This window comes from Diorhabda sublineata, chromosome 2 (genome assembly GCF_026230105.1).
Source record: "Diorhabda sublineata isolate icDioSubl1.1 chromosome 2, icDioSubl1.1, whole genome shotgun sequence".
In the NCBI taxonomy this organism is placed as follows: domain Eukaryota; kingdom Metazoa; phylum Arthropoda; class Insecta; order Coleoptera; family Chrysomelidae; genus Diorhabda; species Diorhabda sublineata.
Window position 1 is genome coordinate 27,076,437 of NC_079475.1, and position 26,827 is coordinate 27,103,263.

Below are 26,827 nucleotides of genomic sequence, written 5' to 3' on the forward strand. Positions count from 1 at the left end.
ACAGAACACAAAATGCAGAGTATTATCCAATTAATAAGAGTAAAAACTATCAGTACTTGTCAATATTTTCTTGGTTATCCGTAGATTATGTGATAGTTGTAAATAGAGTTTTATTGCACTAAATTAATTAAAATTAGTTTCTCGACTGAAGAGATTCCAATGATTGTTTTTGAATGAACGTAAGAGCTATACGGTGCATGAACCATTGGATCTTTTTTTTATTTTGTGATTCTTTTTTCAGTTCAAATCGACGTAGCATTATGTAGTTACGGAGTAACTATTATTCTATATATTATTCATATTTTTGTGTGAATATATGACGTACCTCCTTTTGTTAATTCAATTTCTCTCTTGTAAGTAGACCGAAATATACGTTGAAAATAGTTTCCTTAATTGGCGAGTCGTTAGCTTTAACCAAATCTGACTTCCAAATAAAAATGGAACGAGATTCCGGGGTGTTTCTAATCCGATTTGTGGTTGTAAATTTCAGACAAAAGCAGATTTCCTTTAATAATTTCAACCGTTCTTCCCGCTGATAATGGGACGAATAAATACAAAAGTAAATTTGTGCTTCAAGACAAGAAAAAAAATATATTTTATCATATTCTTGATTTATCATCTCAATATTCTATTCATGTATGTATGTTATTCTGTGTGAAATTGTTTTTTGTTCTATAACTAATGACATGATATATATTTGACAAATATTTTCTCATAGAAAATTTCTCATTCCTAAAACTCTATCTACTTTCCCTTTCCACTTCTTTCCATTTCTGTTTTAGTGGTATTCTGCTCCATCCTTCGATTTTTTGAGTTTGGAGTCTTTTCCTACAGACCGTTTTTCGTATTACAAGATTCCATATCGACTTATTCTCATCAAATGCCAAGATAAGATACCTTCCCATACTTGATCACACTTTATGAAATTTTTCGTTAATTTCGTGTGATGTCAAGAAAATCTTCACCATTTGGTTATATATCTATATTAGTACTGATTTTATGCCAGACGATAGCTTCATCCTATAAAAGTGACCGTCCAAATATAGTTCTATGCCTAAATTCTCAATTGAGGTAGTGGTTACAGTTCATTTTCATCAAAGTGGTTACAACCATAACTATAATGTGTTTAATCTCCATATGTGGATCAGATATTTCAGATGTGTTACGGCTACAGACTGACGATTTAGTTATATTTATTTTGGAACCCATATTTTTTTTACCCTGTGGACACGATTAAGCACGTCTTGGGCTATATGATATAATTATTGTTTTGATTTACCTTTATGTGTCTTCCAAATCTCATTTGTTTACAGTATGATCGTTGACACTCTTTCCTTCTCAAAACGTTCAACTTATTATATTCGATCTACTAGTTATCTTTCAATTATTATTCATCTGATTCTTCTACATCTTCAATTCTGTGTTGATTCTGTCGTATATATTTGTCTGTCCTATCGTTTCCCCTTTCTCTTATTGTGAAAATAAGCTCTCTTGCATTTTCTATATTTCTATTTCTATATTTTTTATCATACTTCGCATTTCCTGTTTGAATTTCATCAAGTTTGTAGCTTTTCTTGTGCATTCTATCTACGTAATAAAAAATATTCACAATTATCAATGATTCTGCTCTTTCTAATCTTATTTTTTGTTTCTATTAAAATCAATAACTCGCTTCAATTAGCTACAGTTTAATGTATGTTTTATTATGTGAGTATGTTTGTAACCGAGTTTTTGAACACAATATTCGAGCATTTAGAAATGTCAGATCGATTTCAAATTTCGTACATTATTAAATAACCGGCGACAACCAATAATTTTATAAATTCATACCACTATTCTGACCAGGGCATCGACCGTCCATATAATGCTAGACTGTACGGCTTTTTTCCTGAAGGAGAGGAAATCCTCATGGATACCCGGCGTCTTTTTCGGGTAGTGTCAGACTCTAACCAACTGGGCTCTAGCACTTTGCAATGGTATTCGCTCCCGCATTGCTTCGTTGCAAAGGCGGTCTTTCTTTATGTCTAGTTCCTTTCTCTTTGGTTTCTATCATAACCCGTATTGCTTCATAAGTGTACTTCCAGGAATCTGATTCTAGCAAGCATTCCATTATTTTGGTATTATTTGAAGTTCATTCGTATCTGGGTAGACAGGTTTCTCACTTCTTCCCATTTGGAGCAGTGGAAGAGCGTATGTTCGGCATCGTGTTCCTCTCTTCCTCATTGCAGTAGGTGCATTTAGGATGCATTTAAGAGTGTCTGATCTTCTCCTGGTATAAAGTCTTCTACTAAAGCATCCATGGCCTGTGAGTGTTTGTGATAAAAAGTAGTATATATATTGTTCTTGCATCAGCCTTCGAAACTCCGTCGTAACTGTCTTTTCTCTCTTTTACTTGCACTTTGATAGGAACCAGCGCAGTGATTACCCCTATTTCTTCGACAGATACAGTCCGTTATGCGCTGCACATCCGGTTAGCCATCTTCCTCAGTAGTCGTGTCAGCTTTAAGAAGTTTTCCTTTTGCATGCCAGTACACAATCTGGCCATGGATCAAGTTCGAGAGGATTTTCCTCTTGAATGCACTGGGGCCGCCAATGTTTGGCATTATTCTCATCAGAGCTGAAAAAGGTTTCTCTGCTTTTTCTATTGACTTGTTTACGTATTTTGTAAAACTGAGTTTCGGGTCTAGTCAAATACCTAGGTACTTGATTGCTTCAGTAGACGTAACGGTTGATTATGCTGTCGACTAGCTAGATTCTCAGTTGTTGGGTAATAGACAAGCTTATATAGTAATTTGTTTCATGCCCTTCTTATCATGTATCCAATAATATCAAATTTTCAGTCGTAGCATGAAACCATTTTTCAGAAATCACAGAGAATTTATTATGATATGGCGAGGCAAAAGAGAAATTGCGGAAAAAATTGAAAAACACTACCGAACTAACTCAAATGGTAATTTCTGTTGATGTAACAAATGTGACTTTCTTGGTACCCGTTATTCTATTACTTATATTTTTTTTAATATAATATACAATGTATTTGGAACTCCAAGATATTATACCCTATATAAAACAACAATGTTGACAGCTTTAACATTTGTATGTTGTGCAAAGCGTCGAGAAAACTCTTATTTTCTGATATATTCCTTTTTGTTTTCAAGTCGCCATAAACATGTCAAAAATGTTTTCGCCGCCGACGATTACTGGTAAAAGTTATGTCGAATCCGAAATATATGACCAATAGCGAGGGTCCGCAACCGGAATAGAAATTCTTGGTGACACTTACATGCTTTATTGGAATACAAATATTGTATTGTGGTGTGTTTACAATCAAAAACGTTATTGAATAAAATAGAAGAAATTCTGGATTTCGTGAAAAAGGAGAATTTCCATGGATTGTTCGTGAATTAAAAATATATCCAATGTTATACAAACATAGAAAAATATATAAAATAGAGTATTTACGTTAAGAAAACTTCACCAAAGAAAATGCAGTTGCCTTAATTGACATGATACCTATATACAAGGTGTGACCTAAAAACTATGGGTAATGGATTTTTATTGAATTAGTATGTTAGTACGTGTTACAGACTTTCTTCTGTATCGTTGTAGGTTGCTTTTGAGTCGCAAGTTTATGGTTATTACTGTAGTCTACTTGTTGTCATCAAAGACTTTAGTTATTAAAAATAAGGGTCTAAAAAATAAACTCTGGGGACTATATCAACAATTTTAAAAAATTGGCAGCAGAAGATATTGGTGTATACGAAAATCGATGAGCAAAGAAGGAAGACCAATGCAGCTATAGTCCTAAAAATATTACTTCATTTATAAAAAAACTCAGTTAAGAGCCCCAAGATAAAGTTAAAGATAATACTAGGAAATTATTTGTTATTTGAATTTGAAACAATTAAAAAACCACGCAGTACGAAGAAGAGCTGACTGACTGAAGGTGAACTATTGGTGAACGAGTAATGAACAAATTATTCTTAAATATTTGCATTTCAAATGAGAAATTACTTTTTAAAAATACGAGGTTACTACTCAAGATTTCAGATATCGCAACATTGATGTGGTGACAGATGATGTGATATGATATGTCTAATCTGACAATGCCATCATAAAATTTGAAATTTTTAAAGATGAAGTATTCAGAAAGTGGTTTCATAAGAGTTCTATTTGAATTGAATTACAGATCTTTGCAATATTCATATTGGCCAAAAAATTGAGTCAAATCGTGAACATTTCCGTGCGATGATTTTCTATGACTTTGAACACCATCTCGAGACATCGTGTTTCGCTGGTTTTCCGAATTCATTTGTGGCCGAACTTAGTTACAAAAAGAATTTCGTGAATGTATTTTAAAATCGGCTGATGGCCAAACAAAATTGATATTGTGCGTAAACTGATATTGCAAGATAGTCATGTGACATATCGTGAGGTTGAGGCATGAACATTTGTTTGTCCACCAGAAATGTTCGCGTTAGATACCGCATAATTTGACAATTGCTCAAAAAACTCGTGTGGATTGGTGTAGTGGAATCCTAAAATAATTGATGACAGGTTATGGAATCATGGATTTATGTATATGATCCTGAAACTAAACAACAACAGAAGTGTTCGTGAAAATCAGGAAAACCAATCGCAGAAGACGAATCATTCTTTATCACGGCCATGCGAGCTATTTGAACGTTTTTGAACAGTCAATATAACGAATTGAAGAAGTGCTTGATGCTTTCAAATCACATGTTTTGGAGGTACATAAATCGGAATGGAAGAAATGCTCCGAAAATGGGTTTAACCGCATGCAAAAGTATATTGATCTTAATGGAGAATATTTTGCAAAACAATAATGCCATATCCAACTATAAAAAATATTGCTTAGCTCCTGTGACGCATTTTGCTCTTACCATGTGGTTATGGCTTGAATGCTCTATTCACTAACCATTAGGCTTGTCGTTTCAACGGGATAAACGGGAAGCTTGCTTGTTTAGCTTCAATACGTTGACGAATTACACTTTGGGTAAGTTAGATGATGTTTTTATTCTTTGTTTAGTATGTTTCACAATATAAGAGGAGGGGAAAAAATACTTTATTGTCAAAAAATCATTATAATTTATAGACAAAAGCTTGTAAACTAAAACACAAATTTTCAGTAAATATGCCCTTCAATTATTGTGAAATGCGGGAAAAGATGATATCGATTTTATTTCAATTGGCAAGTGATTGGGAATTTTCGGCATTGTAAAATATTGAGCCTAATTCTGAACGTGGAGTGGGTAGGTAAAGGTGTTCCTGAGTGGTTAGCCGTGCAACGACCTTTCTCAAATTCTCTTTTGTATTTTGAAGATTTGCTCAAATTGAGTCACATCACACGTACCCAAGAAGGGAAGGATATATGGGAGATGCGACTAAATAAGGGCATAATGAACTGTTAATGAGGTGAATAAGCTCAGTTCTTTGGTAACTGAAGGAACTTAATTTTTTAGATAAGGCAGCAATATGTAACTCTCATTTCAAGGAATTGTCCACAACAAGCCCTAAGAATTTTACAGATTCAACAATGTCAATGGTGGTGTTATTACATAAAAAAAGCAGCAATGTATTTTTATATGATAAAACTCTGGTTTTAGAAACGTTGAGAAAGAGAAGATTGAAATCGCATCATGATTTAAGGGTGATTAGGTAACTAGATATTGTCCTATGAAGTGCCGTGAGATCAGGGTTCAACCTGAACAATAATAATTTTTGCCTCCATGACACTTATTCAAAGTTCAGAGACAACATGAAATAAGATAAAAGGTAAGTTTTTCTTACGTGTTCACACAAATAATTCACATTACATTCATTCATTACATGTTTAACTTAACTGAGAGTGGGTAATAGGTAATATTGATTCAAATACTGTTTTTTCAATATTGTTTTTTGCTCTTAAAAATAGGTTGATTTATAAATAACCATTGTTAAATTAAGAGAAGTCGTCAGTAAGAATATTTATGGGAAACGGAAACTGCCGAAAAACTGAAAGTCTTTACCAAAATTTGAAAAAATTATATCAATTTTTAAATGGAAGGTGGAAAAATTTCCATAGTCAAAAGTAAAACTATCTGCAGTCCCGCAGTAACCAAAATTATTACAATAGCAATTGTGGTTAAATGGTATTTGAATGGCATTCCATTTTTTAACACATCACAAATTTTTCAAATTCACCTCTATAAAATGATACAATTTACTTGCTAATCATTATCTTCCGCCACAAAAAATGAACTATTTTCCAAATAATAGGTCACAATTTAGAAAATATGGGGTTTGATGCCAGGCTACAATTAGTTGCATTTTTGTATGAAAATTTCTCCTTCCAATAAAATTTCGATTGCCTAGTATTACTTTTTGTAGAATCTTTTGATTTCTCTCTCTCTCTCTCCAAGAAGGGTTCTATTTTTTGTTGAAACACTATTATACGAGTGTATGAACAATTATTAATACCCTATAATTAATATAATGAAATATAGAAACAACCCTCATTTCCTTCTAGGCTATTTATTATTATAGCGTTTATTGCAGTAAAGTTTGGAATATTTGTTGGGGCTTTTATAAATTATTAAGTAATCAATAGAGAGGCAGTGATGTATAGACAGCTTAAGGCGTGACAGTGAGGGATGACTAGAAATGAGCAGAACGATGTAAGTGGATGCGGAGAGAAACTACCACTTCTAAAAAGATCTGCCCTGTCCCAATAAATTCACTCTATTTGCGAAATTTTTCTTCTGCTCTCCAAATAAATTAGGCGGTCCCAGTGAAAACGCTAGCGCTTTGAAGGAATTTTAATTTTTTTTTTTTTTGATAAATATCGTGTATAAATTATGTGGTTGTATCGGTACCAGATATATTCTTCATGAACTTGTTAATGGCTGATTTATAACTCAATAAAATCGCAAATAGTAGATCCATTGCCAATGAATATTTAATCACTTATAATATAGAATTTTTTGGATACATTCTATTCTGTGCTTTTGTATTTGATGTATCTATATCTCATTCTTTGCTTCTTTTGTGAATTTTCATGAATAAGATGTGGATAAAATTATCAAAAGAAAAGTTGAAACCTACATATAGTTGGAATCTTGTTATATGCATTTCTAAATTGCGGACTTTACCTGGTCTTCGTATAACAGCTATTTATATAGTGTTTGTTTTACTCCCAAGGATAAAGTACGAAGCGTTGCGGCGGATAGTAATCATTTAAGGGAGAAAAAAGTACTTCCATGTCATACATATGATTTATATTCCTTTTTGTATCCCACATTTTTTTATTTCTATTGTGGAGTAATTATTCATACTAATTTTAAAATTGCAATTTTTAGCAGTGGTTATTTGAATATCACCAGAAGTGAGTGCTAAAGCTAACACAGTTTTCTTTGGTGGATAAATTTTCTTGCTCTATGACAGACAAATAAACGTGTCTGATCTGTTTTAGGGCATAGCGATTTGAATTTCATGACATCACCCTAGGGTACTTTTTCTTCACACCTTGGTGTGAAGTTCAACATTTACTTCCTTTAAGAAGTACAAGCGGGAGGAAAAAATTTCTCATCCATATTTATACTCGTAACTAGAGACTTTTTATTCTAGGGCTACAACAAATTTTTTACTTGTAATCATTTTGCAAATTTTGGGGCAGGCGTCAAAAACGTGCTGATTAACATTTTCAATTGGAAAAAGTGAAATTAACAACGTATTTTCGATCGACTATGAAGAAATATTACGAGTATATTGTGCAACAATGGGAATGGTGGGAAACTTTTTTCACGATTGTGGAAGTTTGTGGAACGAGCCCCACACGAGTGGGAAAAGTACTTTTCTCACATGTTGCATACTATATTTTTTCTACAACTGCACAAATTGGAAGAATAAAAGTAATGGAACTTAATTTTTATTTTTATGATTAGTATAACCAAAATAATACTTAAGTATCCTCTTAACTGTTATATAATATTTAATTATTAGCAACGTTAATTTTATTATTAATAGACTCTTCGACGTATCCTTCTGCTATGGTAATGGATTGCCATCTTCCATGGCGGTTTAAGGTTAACATGTCCTCTCCTGCATTTACTAAAATTGTTGTCGTAGAACGTCTGAAGCAGTGACCTGTGTATAGATGGAGGTTTTCTAATTTTCAAAAAATTGCAATTGTCTTAGCCATACTACTGAATTTGTTAGTGCCAACTACCTGTCTAGTAAATTTTTCCGTTTTGGTAATTTAAAAAGAAACGTTTTTCTGACAAATTAATCGAAGAGCAGCGTTTTTTTTGTTTATATCTCATAAAATTCTCCCGGTACAGTGAACGTTCTTGGCTTTTTTGTTTTCATGTTATCTAATTTCACTAGTAAATTTACACCCTCTAAATTATCTGAATATTGAAATTTTATGAAAAAATTATTGCCACCTGAGAGTCTTCAACCCGGGACTACTGAGTTCCAAGCGGACACACTATCATCCACTGCACCATTGATTTAAATTGGTTAAAAGTACAAATATCTATCTACTATAATTTGAAATAGAATTTTTAATGATTATTTGATTCTTTTATCTACTTAAAAACCCACTAATTAGAAAAATCTATGTTAATTCAAGAGAAAAATAAAATTAATTCTAAAAATAGTTCCTTCTGAATAAATTTTCTTCTATTAGTAGATATTCCTTGTCTGCAGCTTTGTTTAAAAGTCTTTGCAATTGGTCTGCTGTCAATATGTTTAAATTTTTGAGGACGTAATTGTAGGACTTTCAAAAATGAACGTAATTTCTGACACGTGGATATATTAGTGTTATTTTTCATACTGATAGTACTTCGCAACATTGAATATTGTGACCAAAGTGTAGACGCCATTGAAGTTATCGACAACTCTTCAAAGTATACCAAAAATACAGTTTCCGAAAAAGATCTTTTTGATTGTATTTCTTCTCCATTCCATAAATTTCTCGTATGCTAATTCATATTTTCTTTTTAACTTTCCGACGACAAATCTAAAGTTACTTTTGCTGCTTTTTTTTCGATATCTCTGACGGAGTATTATCCATTATTTATTATAAATTGGTATAATTATGTCCTACTAAAATAATATTTAATGGAAATTGCGATTTTCATCAAACCACGAATGAAAACTACCTAAAAAATTTAAAAAACTTCTATATCTGACAGTTGTGTCAACTATTCAAAGTTCACAATAGCCAATTAAGTTTTCATGGATTTTTGTTGATTCTCAATATAAATGTATGTGGTGTGGGTAAGTGAGAAATAATGTGAGAAATAATATTTCTCACCAGTGTGAGCAATATGTGGTTTTAAAATTAAGTCAGCCATGAGAATACATCACTTTTCATAGCAGTTGTTGGAAAAAATGAAAAAACTTTACAGGCCGAGAATTTCGTCCCTTGTACTGTAATATACTATTCTACCAATGACTTTGCTCCCTACAATGATGCCAGGAAATGAATACTTTAGATAGGGTTAAGCGGAAATAATAATTACTCTATCACAAATCAAAACATGTGGGATGCAAGATTGAAATTAACGTACCTAGAAGTTATACGGTATTATCCCACTTCCGACACCAATAATATTTTTTTCATTTGAACACAATTCATCCATATGATTTTGATAAATTCAAACACACTACTACACAAACTAATTGATTTTTCAAATAATCTATTCATTACTCACTGATTTATACTCACTCGTAATACAATTATCATACTAGTTACAGCTACTCTTCATCTAACCTTCTCAATTTTCTCTATAATTCTATTTTTCAGGAACCGCCAATATTTCTCAATGATCTATTGGGAAGGTGCAGATTGGAGAACTATCACAAGTTTGTGATTTCGTGACAAGATTTTGGAGTCGACGTTGGACCGTGCATCGACGATGGTTGATAGCTTGTGATTAAAAGAGTTAAAAATTGTATATTAGCCAATTACAAAAATAATCATCAATCATCCCTCTTTATCTGGAATGGCTCTCTTTTTCAAATTAGATGGAATAAACTGTTAAGGAGAAATTTGAATTTGTGGATTGGTCTGTGGGCTTTACATATTTTGTAAACACATTGATTTAGAATGATAGTAACAAATCCCAAATTTCTAGGAGCCTCCACAGGTTTGGAGAATAAATTGAAAGTATCCTTTCCGTATATAAAAGTTATCCCTTTTTTATCTTAAAGGTATAACAGACAGAATTTGAAGAATCTTTAAACTTCACGGTATTCAATCTTTAAGTCCCATCAAAAACTCTACCACCTAATCAAATCCGTCAAAGATAAAATGTACAATTAATACCATGGAGTATATGAAATCCCCGGCTCCGTTCCTATATTGGCCACACAAATCGTAGCCCTTCAGAGCAAAGGAAAACTTGTTATCTCTTATTAATTCCGATATTTCCCTCACTTTTGCCCAACACCATGCCAATATCAGACACTAAATCGATTTGAATAGAACCAAACTATCGTCCCACTTCGCTCTTTCAAGTGTAGAATTATTCGAGAAGCTATCGAAATAGAGAAATCCCCAAACTGCCTGAACAGAAGGGATGATAGCCAAAGATTACCGGCAACCTGGAAACAACCCTTCATCCACTTCTTCCCAATACCACTTCGGTCAACAATAACATATTCTTTAGAACCCCCAAGAAGCCGAACTTCACATATTTATTGCCCCTCCCTTGGAGCAATTTCAAAGAGTAGGCAGATTAAGAATGTTCAGAATTCAAACTCGGTTCAACTCGAGAACCTAGTTTTTATATTCAGTATTATAGATGTGTATATTACAAATGAAGTGTGAACATAATAATTAAAAATTTGATGGTATATAACTCATATGACAAATATATTAAAACTATTAGCTGAAATTACGCTGCAGATGAAAAAGCAATAATTTTTTCTGACCCATAACAGTAAACTCCTTCATAAGATACCGTAGTTATTGAAATGGAATGTCAACTTCAATAAAAATATCCACATTAGTATATGCACTATCTCATTGCGGTGAATATTCAGTTAACTAAAACAAGAGGTTCGATTATTTTCGCTTGTTCTAGCAATGTTCGTCGCGATTATATAATGAATAAGTATATTCATTATCTTATTGCGGTGAATATTCAGTTTAATAAAACAAGAGATTCGATTATAATCGAGTGGAAAATAAAAATGAATAGGCCGATCATAAATTATTTATTTTGTATTTTGTAAAATTGAGCTTACATTTATTGTTAGTCATTTTTGAAACATTTTCTCTAGTCGATAAGCTTGATAACGGCAGCGCTTTACAGCGTTTTTCCTTATATTTTTTTTCAGCGTTGTTAAGATGACGTTATTACTAAGCTTGGAGTATACTTTAAGAGACCAAAAGTTTACTGCAAGTTTTTTTCATATTGCTTACAGCTGAGGAGCGATTAGAATAATTTATTATTTTTATATTCTTTATATCAATACCAATTCTCAAAGAATCTATAGATTAGTTGGTTAATATCTATGTGACAATCTTAGTAACGGATCCCTGTCTTCTTCCGATCCAGATTTTGATTACAAAACGATTGATTTGTTTTGGAATTCGGTGCTGTTATGTTCAACATCTTCTGTAGTTTTGACGCACTGAACACTTGTATTAACATTTTATGTTCGATGTTAACCATATAGATGCAGCGATAGCGTTTTCTTCGTCCTGTGCAGCTCTTGAGACTATAAAATTGTATTCAATATGGCTTGTAAGCGACTTCGTCCTTGAAAAAGTCTTCTAGGCATAGCGCTGTTGATTATTTCAGTTATCAAAGCTGGATTCAATTCTCCAAAACTGAGTCCTCTCATTTTAGCAGTACGTGCGTTACTTCTATCCTTAGGAACAATGTCTTTTAATGGGTCTATTTCACGTTTCAAACTCTGAAAATATATTTTTTGTATAAACTTCACAGAAATATTCTAAATCGTTACCACAATTTCCTCCTCGTAATCTGTGTCATTAGCTCACTTTAGAATGGAAGCTTTAAGAATACCTTCCAAGTGTTCGCTGGAGTTTTTATGAATAAATTCATATTTTCGCTTTTCACAGAATACCCAAAAATTGATTCCAAACGCATTGCTGCTTTTTCGGCGTGTTCAGATTTTCCGAACATTCTATTATTCCGTGAATTCTAGACTTAAGGTTATTCTGAATGGATCATTACAATTTCAAGACATTTTATGGTATTGAGAAACTTGAAAACGTGATTGGAATAATACGAGGATATATTGAAAAATTCCTAGCCTACTATATAACCAAACAAAATATCTGGTGAATCTGGTGAATAAGGGGGGTGATCTAGTAATTCAAACCCTAAATCACGAATTCTTTGTATGGCAACATGAGATTTGTGTGCAGGAGCGTTATCCTGCATAAACAAAACACCTTTGGATAGCTTTCCGCGTATTTTCTCTTTAATTTCTTCCCGTGGAGTGGTCATTAATGTCGAATAGTAGTCTCCAGTTATTGTTCTATCCTTATCCAAAAAATTAATCATGATTACTTTATGGTAATCCCAAAAAACTGAAGCAAGAACTTTTCCAGCAGATTGTTGAACATGAAACTTCTTAGGTTTTGGAGAACCAGAGTGTCACCACTCCATCGATTGTTGCTTTGTTTCTGGATCGTAGAAATGTACCCAAGTCTCATCCATAGTAACAATTCGGTTTAATAAGTCTACATCGTTTTCAAATCGAGCACAGATCGAACGCGACGCTTTTACCCTTACACGCTCTTGGTCAACTTACAAACGTTTGGGGATCCATTTTGCAGCAATTTTTCTCATGTCCAAATTGACGTGAACTATATGATGAACGTGTTCGTATAAAATATTCAGTGCTTCAGATATCCGTTTTAGCCCAATTCGACGGTCTGAAAAATCATGTCATGAATTGCATCGATATTTTCGGGGACTGACACAGAAATTGGCCTTCTCGTTCGGTCATCATCTTCAATGGAAAATTTACCTCTTTTGAAACTTCTAATCCGATTTTTCATGATCTCATTCGAAGGATATTGTTCACCAAGGTTATTAAGCATATCTTCGTGAAACTGCTTACCTCTTAACCCTTTCAAATACAATTCAAATATTGATGATGACTCGATACAATTTTTCGATTTTCACAATTTCGGTGGACATCTTTTTTCTTTTAATTTGTTGCGTAACTCTGTTTCACTTTTTTGACAGTCAAACTTTACACTGACACTTCTAATAACTTATTGTTCATTGCTATGGTAACGCAATATTTTGTTTTTGTATGGTCTAGTCTAGGCTAACTAGATATCAATACATCCTCGTATAGTGACTATAGCAACACACATTGTTTTCTCGCAAAAAGAGAACAACGTCGCCAAGCATATAATCGCTTATCTATAAACTATGACTATGATTAATTCAAAATTTTTATTGGTTAATTTCATTATGAATTATGAAATCCAATAAAAAATATTTTACGTTACAAAACAATGTTAAGCAGAGAATATCCTTGACGTAAATTCACCAAAGCTATACCTCCATAAGAAAGTCGTTTTTCACGAAAGACATTAGACATACTCCAAATATTTAATATATATATATATATGAAATTTTTAGTAGTTTCTCAAAATGGATCACTAAATTGTCAAATATTTAATAATACATACAGGGGAAGATTTATTGGTCCTCATATCTTTCACGGAAATTGAACAGCTGATCGGTACATGGAACTTCTTCGTATGGCGACTTTCCAAACCTGATTACAGCATTTCTGGATCCAAATAATAGGGAAAACTTGGATCACAGTATTCCATTCCAGCAAGATGACGTACAATCACTTTAAGGAAGGGGATTAGAACACTTGAAGTGGCCACCTAGGTCACCTGCTGATCTTACTGCCATTGGCTTTTATCTGATAGTACATTTAAAAAGCCGGGTCGAAAATAATGAATTCTAACTATCATTGTTTTTGTCTAGATCAGATATAAGACTCAGTTTCAACAATTCCTGTAAGAAATAGTATTTATTTTTATTATCATATAATGGGAAAAAATCCTCTTCCCATTCAATATAGGGGGTAGGGAAAGGGAAGAACAATTTGTGTATATGAAAGGTACCCGTCGAAATGTGTTATATAAGGGTGGCACCACATTTGCATCAGGGTAAGTTTCTTTACTACATTAGTCTGTTCAACGAAAGTCATTGGAATTAAATAAACTGCTTGACTAATTTTTTTAAATTTTTTTTCAAAAGAGAACATTGTATGTTCTATGAATTTTGTCCATCAATTCATCACCTCCCCATATAAAAAAGCATATCCTGTTCGTATCTTGAATATCACTTATTGAGTATTCCTCGTTGTCTCCCCAGTTTCAGTTCCTATAATGACATAGCACTTTATCATAAAGTAATGCTTCAAGTAGAGTATCTTTATGTAAGTTATCGTCGTCCTCTGTAATTTCTCTGACCGTAACAGGATGTAAGAGCACTTTAGCTTTCAGGAATAGCAGGAAATTGCAGGACGACTACCGAAGTCGCTTCGTGTTTACAGCTGAAGTCGGCCTCGTTGTTCGGCCGAGCATGGCCTTCACATTGGCGTTTATTTAATCTTCTCCTGAGATACCCAGAGAAAATGTTTCTTATTAAATATTTACTCAGGAAAAATAGAGCAACCCAACCGGTTTAATTAGGTGCTTTTTGTTATATCCCAAGGTGAGATTTACGGTCTTACTTTACTCTGTTCGTCGACGTGTAATATCTTATTTTTAGACAGTTTATTCAGAGGATGAAAATTTAAATGAGTAAGCAGTAATGGAATTAATTGTTGAATCAACGTATAAGTATAAGAGAGTTTTGAATTATCTCTAAGGAAATGTGAATTCATTTGATCTTAGAAAACGTATCGAATTTGGTTTATGAACTCGTTCAGGTCTTATATACATGTTGTGGCAATTTGTTGTAATGTCTGTCAAAAATCCTTCAACCAAAAACTATTATTCCAATTAGGAAATGATCTCACTAAATTAATACGTATTTTCGAAGGTTTTACCAATTTTCGAAAAAATCACAATAAGGAACTATTATAGGCATCAAGGGATGGTTTACTCGTGAAAAGGGGATTGTAAGGCGAAGAGAAGTGAGACATGGATTCTTGTACCCAGAAAGAAGTTTTTCATGTGAAATTGTCAGGGTAAATTAACAGAAAATTAACGTGTACTTGAGAAAAAAACCGATAAAACATTCTCTTTTCCTTCACAGTATTATTCAACATTTGAATAGCTTAATAAAATGACACGTCTGGAATGTCTTTATCATTTATTCTAAAGGTCTATACTTTTTATTCACAAATCTTGAGAAAAATAACACGTTAGTCGTTTTCACCGAAATCAATCATTAATAACAGGAGCATTACGATATTCAATATTTTGGTCTGAAAATTTTTCAGGACCTTATTTTCGTTAACTTAAGGCACGAATTCCAAATTCCAATTGTTCCTGCTATCATATCATCATCCAATCTCTGATAGAACTTCTTTACTATATGCTCAACACATTGTAGGTCTTTCGGTTCAAACTATGTAATACTTCTACTATTTATTTGGTTCTACTATTCATGTAGGTTTCAGAGCAGAGTTCTAATGCTCACAAGATCCGCTGTTACAGAAGTATTTGAGACGTTTCATTGTCAGGACCTACATTTAGTTCAAAAGCTGAGGATGGAGCTAGAATAAACCTCTTCAATCTAGTGCAAGTTTAAAGTCGATCTTTCATTTGTTTTCCTTTGCCGGTGTATTGTTTGTTTTGTTCGTTGTTGTATACTAGCATTGGTAACTGGTGGCTTTGAAGTGGAAATGAAGATATTTGAATTTGAGCTGAACAATATTATTGGTGGCGCTTATCAGTCAGACTTTCTTGCTTCACGGTAGAATGCTCTTTTTGCTTCTTTTAGAAAGCTCTATGCTTATAAGATGTCATATTATCAACTAACTTCCGCAAACCGATTTCTTTCTCTTATTCGAATTCCAAATCCCCATTTTTTCTCATTTTCTCTTCTTTTGTATCGTAGATGCTTTACTTCTTCCTTCCTTTGTAGTAACTATTCTTGAAATAAATTTTTCTTTTTAGGTTCCATATAGTCTCGTTTGGTGACTTATGTGAAATAATTCAAATTCATATATTGCTAATCCGTTGCTATTGCTTTAAATAACTCTCCATCAATTCTCCTTCAAAGTATTATTGTCAAATTAGTGCAAATTTTAGAAAGAGACTAATAAGTTCATATGCGTCAAATTTTCTAGTAAGTATACCGAGTCTGGTTATTATTATTATAGGTGCTCATTTTCATTATGTATAACAATGTATGCAAAATCAAATCACATAACTAAAAATATGGGCTTGATCTGATATGCAATAAAAAATCTAGGCATTTGGGTCCAAAGTAATCCCGAAAGCTGGAGCGCCATGAGTTCTAAAAAAATTAAGGACTAGAAAATGACTTCATTCTGGACGATTTCACTGCACTTAGTCCAACGCCACGTGTTAAACACGGTCGATAAGGAATACTTTTTTTGGACCTTCCAAACTTTCAAGTCCTTTAGATCCATTTGAAATAAATAATATTTAACAATAGAGTATGACGTGGTGCATTATGAAAGTTGTTTCTAATTAATAAATACCAAGAGATTTTGTAAATATTAATACGAAGGAAATATTAAATTGAGAACAGAGGTAGGCCATTATCAAATAATTATAGAGAAAAATGTTTTAGATAGAAAAGAAGACTAAAATTCACTTAACATGCCAAAAATAATTGAATTTGTGATCGTTATCTATAGCAATTCAGTTTGAAAGAAAACAGATACAAAAAGTCCAAAGGCACTCTTTTTAATTTCACTGAACATGCGTTTTCAAGTAAGACCAACCAATATTGTGGCTTAATTAGATTTTGCTTATTGGTCAAATATAAAAGGCGTGAGGAAAATGTGTCGTAGAATAGGCATACATTGTCAAAAAGTATTAATTGTATCAAATTTTGTTGGACATGATAATGTCTTCCTAATACTTCTGATAATCTTGAATATATTTTTCGGCTAAAATATAGGGAAATACAGATTTCCGAAGTTAACAATTTCAAAATGGTTGAGTTACCAGAAATGTCAAATATGTATAAGTTGTTCAGGATATTTATAAAAATTGAAACATTGTGGACTTTCTTTAAAAACATTAAGTAGAATAGTTAATACCTCGGTAAAGATTTAAATTAATGCTTGTGGTATTTTTTATGTCACAACCGTTCTAACAATCCATCATTCCAACAGACAGAAAATTGACAATAATAACAACAAAGTGTTTTTTGGAAACATTGCAGAACACTCAAAATTTCCTTTATCTCGAGCCTACTACCTTAATGTACTGGTCCTTGGGAATATTTCAAACGTTTGTTCATCTCATCAAATCTCTTCCAAATTTTTGATAATTAGTTGATCACAAAAAATGTATTCTGAAATTTAATAGAAGTAAGAGTTTATTTTTCATGAAATGAAAGTTGATTCAGTTTTGAAAACAATGCATCTAGTGTTTGCTTTTGTTATATTTGTGATTAATCCATTTCTCAATTGTTTACTTGAATATTTTCATCAGAATCAATTTTTCCATCATTTCATGAAATTTGGTGTTGTAGAAATTTTCATTTCCAATCAGATGATATTTACCGATCAATCGATGTACAGTATCCGTGTAAATGTTAATATGTGATCGTCCACGTTCTCTAGATAATGTGGTGAATTTTTTTTAATTTATAAAAAAGTCGCATTAACCGTAAAACGTTATTAGTAACGGAACAGTAGGTAACTACACCAAATTAAGTACAGTAATAATAATAAAATAATAATAAAAAAGTAAAATAATTTCAACCTATATAGTTTTGAGGGATTTTACTTAAGATTTGAGATGTTGTTGAATGTTGTTCCCAGATACTGGAAGCATTCCTCTTGTTCAAAAAATTGAATTTTCTATGATTTGAACCTACAGCAGTGTGTCGATCAACTCGCCTAGACTTTGGTGATGAAACCACCTCATGTCACCATATTTCGCTGGTTTTCCTAGTTCAATCGTGTTCGTATTTTGCTACAGGATGCATCTCGTGAAGGTTGTCCAATATCGGTTGTCGTGCCAGAAAACATGAGATTGGCATACTTGGGTTTCAGTTCCATTTGCTTACATTGAATATTGCATGAACATTTGGCTATCAAAAACATTTGCTCGCGTTGGATAACTCATAACTTGACTATCGCTCCAAAAAAGTTCGTGTCAATTGGTGCAAACAAATGCTGAAAAAATTCAAATTCAAAAGACGTCTATAAGGTCGTGACAATCGACGAATCGTGGATCCAAGCATATGAATATAACGCTTTTCAAGACTAGTCAAATCGAACCAAATTTGTTCGTACACGAAGCACTTTGAAGCAAATGGTCGTTTATTTTATCGGAACAGCAGCAGAGTGGAAAAATAAATTGTGAATAGTACACATACATAAAGCATTTGTTTGCCAGAACTGTTCGGAAAAATCAGAAAACCAATTGCAGAATACGAATCACTATCCATCACGGAAATGCGAGCTCCCACACATTAGTTCAAACAAAAACCTTTTTTTAACAGTCAGAACATCGGAATGATGGGTCATCCGCCGAGATCGAAAATAAATAGCGAGGAGAACGTTTTTTTACACCTGAAGAAGTGGTTTATTCGTTCAATTCACATGTTTTGGAAGTATCTCAATCGGAATGAAAAAAATGCTTTGGCAATTGATTTAAACGCATGCAAAATTGTATCGATCCTAATAGAGAATATATTGAAAAACAATAAAGTCATATCCAAGTAAATATTTGTTTTTGTCTATCTCAAGACTTTAGCAGCAACTCTTGTATTATGTTGTAATAGCCCGTCGAATGTGTTAGATGGTACACAGTTTTTTCTTTTGATGTGGTTATTTGGACGTTATCTGAGGATATGTTTCACTGTTATAGTTACATTACACAAATCAGTTTTTCTTCACGTTTTATCAGGTAACTAAGAGTGAATTTTGTATGCCTTGTGTAATTTTTATGTAAATTTTACGAAACATTTTCTCGCAGAGTTCAATATTTTAACAACTTGTTCTAAATCTCGAAGATCGTTCAAACGCACAGAAGAGAAGAGAGCAACTATTTTGAATATATAAAAGAACGCAAAGAGCGTAGGCGGGTTTTCATTCTGACACCATAATGATATCCCACTTCGTCAAAAATCGTTTTAAAAAACCCAACTTGTGGAAACATAGATGGATCTTTGGGGACTCCACATTAGGTAGATTTAAATATGTCAAAATATGAAATCACATTTTTTAATTGCAAACATGAGGTGGAAGTAAATATTCTTATAATAATTATATCATTCTTTGAAAATCATTTCATCTATTAATATAACTTCAGTTCAAATCAACCAATGAAATTTGTTCCAGTATAGCTAACATAGGGATCTAATTGATAATGAAGAGGAAATTATGGTCACAGAGCGGGTACTAGTACCCAATCGCGTAAGCGTTAATCGAACCTGGCTGATGACTTATAAGTGTCGGACGATTCGCTCCACAAAAATTCTCAGTAACGGGTTGCATAATGCCATATGTATAGGGTTTGACTTCAACGGAACTTATTAATTATTGAAAAAAACACAATTCAAATACTAGTACCATACTTTTCAATCATTAATCAGCCGACATGTCGATTTAAAAGAAAGATTGGATTTTCAACTATAAACCTAAGCTACCGTGAGACTCTAGACATAGGGTCTATCAGAGAAGACCAGTGCATGAGCCGCCCAATTCTACTATCACTATTTTATGGTACATGCCCAAGGGACGTGTTTACGAGAATGAGTCAACCTTTCATGAAATACTCGTACGTTTTCTTCGGAGCAGTCGTTAAATTTGCTTTCATAATCATTAGTGCACTATTCAATCGTTGATTGATCAAATATGTGTAGTTTCAGTCGTGAAATATCGTTCGTGAAGTCAAAATATCGTCACAATGTGTCAGATTTTGGAAATTGATTTGAAACACGCTGTAAGTGGTATTAAAACTGCGTTTCAGTCTTTAGTAGAAGCTTTCTCAAATCGTATGAAGAACTACTTCTTATTCTGTATTAATCGTATTAACCAAATTTGATGCTCTTAACATGTTTCTGCGCAGTATTAATTCTTTAATCCAGAAACGTATTTTTCCATACTCCAGTTATTTTGTCTCATAGGCGATCTATTTATTTTGCTAATATAGTACAAAAAAACTAACTCATAACGGCACAACTTACAGCAAGTAGCTCATTCATGATCCACTTGTGGAAAATAGTGAGCACCACAAACTCAACACAAACTCAAAATCGTGTTAATTGATATGTTTATGTATGTGTACTAGAATAATTAAAAATTATTAATATAACTAACTCTTGTGAATCACGCTCCTTATGAAACTACCATTAAATTGAGAATATAGAATTTGGTACACTTTCTTCTGGTATACACGATTCAATAGGGTACTTGGATGATTTGGAAAAAAAATAGTTCTGGATAGTTTGTATACAACTTTTATTAATTTTTTTTATTTCTTTGCTCATTATTCATCATTATATAGAGAAAAAAATTATTGAAAATTCAAAAATTTTGTAGGTAGTCTAAACATTTCAATAATACCGCGATATTTCGTGATGTATAGGTATAAAATAAACACCAAACATATAATATAAAGTAAATACGACAGTTATTCTTTCGGTTATTCAAAAATAAGGATGTGAAAATACCACGACTGAAACACCTGGTATAGTTTTTTTTCATGATGCCAAGAAATTCGAATATACAACAAAAATGGATTGAAAGTTTTGGTCGTCTTGACGATTCTGCGAGATGTAATTATTCTTGTTGCCAGGATAATTTTAATCTAAATAAGATTCAAATTCAACTTGATTCAATATTTTATCAATAATTTTTGCGATTTTCAATTAAATATTTAGACATTATTTCTTCTCTTTTGATCAAATATTTCGCTTTTTGACTTTATTTCATATCGAGAACTCATAAAATATACAAAAAGTAAATACTTTTTAAAAAATGCAAGTATATAGCCGTTATATGGATATATGTTTCCTCATTTTCTTATGAAAGTTCCTCTTCCTGTAAGAAAATTATCTGCATAGTTTTAATCCTTATCTCATTCTAGGTTCAATTTTACTAATAAGGCTCTTGAGAAAATTGTTAATTCCGTTGATATTATTTTTGCAGGGTTCAACTAAAAAATCAGATGCAGCTGCAAAAGTTAATTCTCCATAAAGCGAACCATCTGCCGTGAAAAAGCCGCAACGTTTCGCAAAAACCGCAACTGCAAATAAACGGTGAATGCAGTGAAATAATTTCATTCGAGGCCTGTATTAAAACTTTCCACTTGACAATAAAACCGAAATTACTTTACACAACATTACGCCCAAAACCGTAATTAGTTGCGGCATTTAATGCTATGATGTTTTAATTTAGACTGTAGCGGAACTCCACTTATATAAACTTTAACTATTACCAACATTTTATAACTCCGTTAATGTTCTTTGACATTGTTTGGCGTCTTGTGGATAATACACCAAAGATTTATTCAGATAAAATAATTATGAATATTATAGAATCTGATAATATAACGACATTTAGTGTAATTATGAATTATGGCTTACTGATATAAATAAAGGAAGCGAGTTTTTACTAAACTTAAACGAACAAATTACCAAGTGCACCTATAGTATCTTTAAACACTAAACCGTAAATATACTAACTGAGCCATTTAAAGAATTGTTGATTAATTTGGTAACATGCCAATGAGTCTGTAACGTTTTCTGTCAAATATTTTCCTATATTGCTCAGTAATTATTGTGTAGCAGTAGCCACCTCTATTTCTTACCAATTTTCCAGTTCTGGAAGAAATTAATTTGTTGAAATCTCGATAAGTTCTGTGTCAATAACAAAACGTTCTCTTTATCTACAACGCCTATCAGAGGCAACTAATTCAAGTGAATTTCATTGAATCTGTGGTGAAATAGTTGTTTTCACTCGCTTCTCTGCAGCTGGCAGGTTGAACTACCTGAGAAAAAAAACTAAGCCACTGATAGCTACAATGCTACATAATTAACAGTTGAAGGATGCAACCCATCCGGTTCTTCCGGGTAGGTTCCAGTTCTTATTTTTAACATATATAAATCTATGATAACCTTTAGTGCCAGATTCACTACCTAAGAAGGATACTCCATCATTAGATGCTGATAATAAACTTAATGTTTTAGGCGATTTCAGTACTAAGTTATTGAAAACTAGTTTTTAAAAGAGGTCAATAATTGACCTTTCGAATTATTTCGGTTTCGAAATCTTCAATTGCACAGTAGTGTGGAATTTTCACCTTTACTAAAAACCTATCCTCTCTAGTCTCTTCTACCGCAGTACCGAGTGAGCATTACTCAGTATTAGGACTTCTCCATGCCAGGAGTAAACCTCTTTGTTTCGTGGCTCGTTTATCTTTATTGTCAAATTTCTCTTACAAAACTTGTTATCTCCATCCAGTTATTTACAAAATTGTTAAAGTCAATATTCCTACCTGTCTTCATACATGGTTACTTACAAACTTACTCAAAAGCAAAATTCAAGCAGCCGAAATTAATAGGACATAATTTACCACTGATAGACGATGTCGTTTATAAACAGAAGAAACAACATAAGGCCTAGTACTGAGCCTTAGGGCACTCCACATTCTATTGGCTTGCAAGAAGATATTGTTGTATCAACCCTTACGGCGGCAAAATGTAACTCTCATTTCAAGGAATTGTCAACAACAAGCCATAAGAATTTTACAGATTCAACGACGTTAATGGTGGCTTTGTTTAATAAAAAAGGCTGCAATATATTTTTATATGATAAAACTTTGGTTTTAGGAACGTTGAGACAGAGAAAGTTGAAATTGCACCATGATTTAAGGGTGATTAGGTTACTAGATATGAAGTTCCGTGAGATCAGGGTTGTTCCAAAAGAAACTAGTATCGTCGAAAAAAGACATATTTTACCACTGATGTCTAGATAGGCGAATGTCGTTTATAAATAGAAGTAACAAAATAGGGCCTAGTACTTAGCCTTGGAGTACTTCACATTCTATTGACGTTGTATCAACCCTTGCAAGCAGACTTATGTAGATAAGGTATGACTCAAACCATGCTAGAGGTTATACCGTTATACTGCAAATTGTTGATTACAATATTTTGATTTTGATTTGATTTTGACACAATCGAAAGCCTTAGAAAAATCACAAAAAGTTGTTACAGTGGCTGCTTAGGCTAGAGTAGACGACATTATTTAGGAGGGAGAATATAGCGTTATTTGCGCATTTGTTACTTAAAAACTCAAATTGATGGGATGTAAGTATTTCATCTTTAAACAAAAATTATAAAAGCCTGTTTTTGACTAATCTTTATATGATCTTAGATAACGTGGGCGATTGGGCGATTGGGCGATAATTCGATGCATGATTTTTATCTCCTTCTTCATGCAGAGGTATAATTATAGCCGTTTTAAGGCAATTGGAAAAAGTGTTATTTTGAAATGAAACGTTAATTAATGTGGAAAGGTGATTTTGTGTGCAATCAGGAAAATATGTAAACTTTTAGTGAACCAGGGTTTATTTTGCTTATTTTTAATACAACTGAGGAGAAAAGAATTGGATGCCAGACTAATTAGTGTTTTTATGAATCTAGAAAATTCGAAGTCTACATCACCAGTCAGTTGTTTGAAAATGGTGCTTGAAGTTTTAAAAAATTTTTTACAAAAATATACGGCATAATTTGCGAGAAGCATTTTTAGTATTGGGTTTTAGTATTGAATAATGTTTCTCAACGTGTAATCCGTTTTATAAACACGCCTTCTCGAAGTTCGGTAACATAATTCGTAGCAATGATAATCAGCCATTATTAATTAATGTTAAAATTTTGGGAATTTTTATTTTGTTATTTTTAATATACTATCATTATTCGTTCAAAAATATGTTTCATTTTAAATCAATTATTATCCATAGACATTTTACTACTATACTATAGGCAATTTTCCTCGACATAAGAAATTGTGAAACTCTCAATGTCTTCATTGGATTGTTAATATTTGGCAAGGAATGTCAATGAAACGATACTATACGAAAAGATTTTAATTAATATGATTCAAAGCGTCCTTCCTATAACAAGAAACGGCACTCGAGTTACGACAGTATCATTGAATAATTTTGGTACTCCATGATATTCAATAATTACGTTGTTATACTTTTGGCTGCCTATATAACTGGATTTTTATGATAAAATTGATAAAATATTTTATGACGTCATAAAATTGAATTATCAACAAAAACTCGTTTTCCAACATATGATTTTTGTTAAAACGTTTTTCATTGAAAAAATCTTATCTGTCGAAATCGCTATACGGTCATTAACCAAATTCAATGAGTAATGATCATAAATGGGTCAACAAAAGGCGACGTCATGAATGTGTGATGTGTAACAGACATTACAAAGCGTATTGAGGAGAAAAAAAGGCTTTCCAAAATAATGACTGTCATTATATTCTCGTAATGGAAACGGTGTCACATTTATATTAAAATCCACATTTGTGATATTTACTTTGCGAAATGTGCTCACGAAAGATATGGAAAATATTGAAAAACTATTAGGAATATATTTATTGAAGATTTAGAGGTCCGAATATATTACTAGAAGAAATTGTATAATATTGGTTGACCTCACACGTTTACTTCCAAAGTCGTCTGACATTTTAATTAGAGGGAAATACATAATAAACCCTTCTGCTCCGAGTGTAATACGGGAGGTGTTTGTACTTGAACTTGTGAATAAGTAAAATAGTCTCGCTTGAATATTCTTTAGTTAGAAGCGTGTATGAACGTTACAATTACCATTTTTGGACCAGACGTTGCCGAACTCGAGAGCTTATTTATAAAAAAATAAGCAAATGGAGTCCAACATAAAATATTATCAAGTAAAACACGGGATATTATCATATACCCTCAACCCTATTCAACGATTCTAACGTTGTTCATTTCATAATCCTAGATAATCTATTAAATTGAACTGGTCAAGTATCATGGACATAACTTCTTTCACTTTCTCTACCACCACCATTCTTTGAGTTGTGACTTTATCCACGCAAATAAAAAAAGTCACAGGGGTAGTATCTATACTATTTAATAGGTGAGGCATCGTTTGAATGCCTTATAGGCGAAAAACTCTTTCAATCGAATGAGTAGTAGCCCAATGCATTGTCATAGTGCATAATGTAGCTTGTCTTGTAGACTTCGGGACGTGGACGGAAAATCTTCAAGTTGAGCGACTTATAACTTGAACAACTTCGATACTGTTGGAAGTCTCACATTTCTACTCTCTGCTGGAATGTTCTTACGGCTCTCAGGGCCATGCACAATTTATCTAATTCTCATATTCAGTGATTGTCTGACTATTTCTACCGCTATTCTAAATAGAACATAATAAACTCTTGCCTCTCGAATGTGATTAGCATGTGTGAAACAGAAATCATCTATTTCTTAATATCAATTCGCATACATTTCAAAAGTGTAAAATAACAATAGCTGTTTGTTACAGATATGGTGAATGGTTGTCCAATTGGCTATTGTGCATAGGCATGCTGCAGTTTTTTTAGACAAAACGGTAAGAAATAGAATCAATATAAATATATATGTAAACAAAAGTAATGTGTTGGAAATTACAATGCACTTCATTTATTACGACCTTAGTCGTATCGACCATTTGTCTATAACGACGTTAAACCTAGGTCTGTTAAATTTGAAACATACTTTGGTTTAAAAAGATCACTATAAGGATTTTCAATTCAACTCCAAATTCGGGTGTAGCGACTTCTTTTAATTAATATTTTGTAACTAATTCTCAGAAATTCTATGTACATATTTCGACCCGAGTGGGCAAAGATACAAATTTTTTTTTATCCTTTATTATTACATATAAACCCATACAGATGGTCTGCAACTACTTTATAGACATCATGTAACTGAGCATATCCTATTGGGAGTGGTTCAAATTGATATTCTGAATAGCAACTGTGTGTAATTACATATACGAGTATTCTACAATAAATGACGAAATTACCGTGGTCCTGTCATTGGTGTTCACTTTACTAGTGTGATGTGAACTATTTATGTTTGGGTATATCTATTTGGGTCTGTATTATATTCTAAAATTGAGAGAAAAACTTACATATATAACGTATGTTGGTTTATTGAGAGTTTGACACCTCACCTCGCCTGCAATAGAAGAAACGACAATCAAAGTTCAATAACCATAGTATCAGTTTCTAATGGCAGGAAATTATTAATAATTCGTAAATTCACAACAATGATTAATGAATCATCAACAAAATGAATAAATTGACAAGTACATTGCTTTCCGGTCATGTCATCATTCCGTTCGACCCATAAAATTGAGTGCGGTGGGTTGACCGTGCATTTCACTTTTTACTATCACGACACTCGGAAAAACTTAGTAATAATTGAAGAAAATATCTTCTTCACACATATATGAATGTGTAACATGAATATAATTATTAGTTCAGTTTGAAATATTTGATCATTGAGAATTCTAATAATTCTATTGTAACTCATCCAAACACACATACACAAACAACAACATTCACAAGCGCGTTCACAAATACGCGTATGTAT

The 26,827-nt window shown here is 32.7% G+C and overlaps 1 protein-coding gene across 1 annotated transcript in view; it reads left to right on the top strand.

The window, feature by feature from the left end:
• LOC130440678 (uncharacterized) overlaps nt 1–26,827 on the top strand; it is a 696,836-nt gene that overhangs the window by 587,812 nt on the left and 82,197 nt on the right. The window contains exon 6 of the mRNA XM_056773943.1: nt 25,734–25,799. The gene's annotated coding sequence lies outside the window, so the exon portion shown is untranslated. The remainder of the gene's footprint in view (nt 1–25,733; nt 25,800–26,827) is intronic.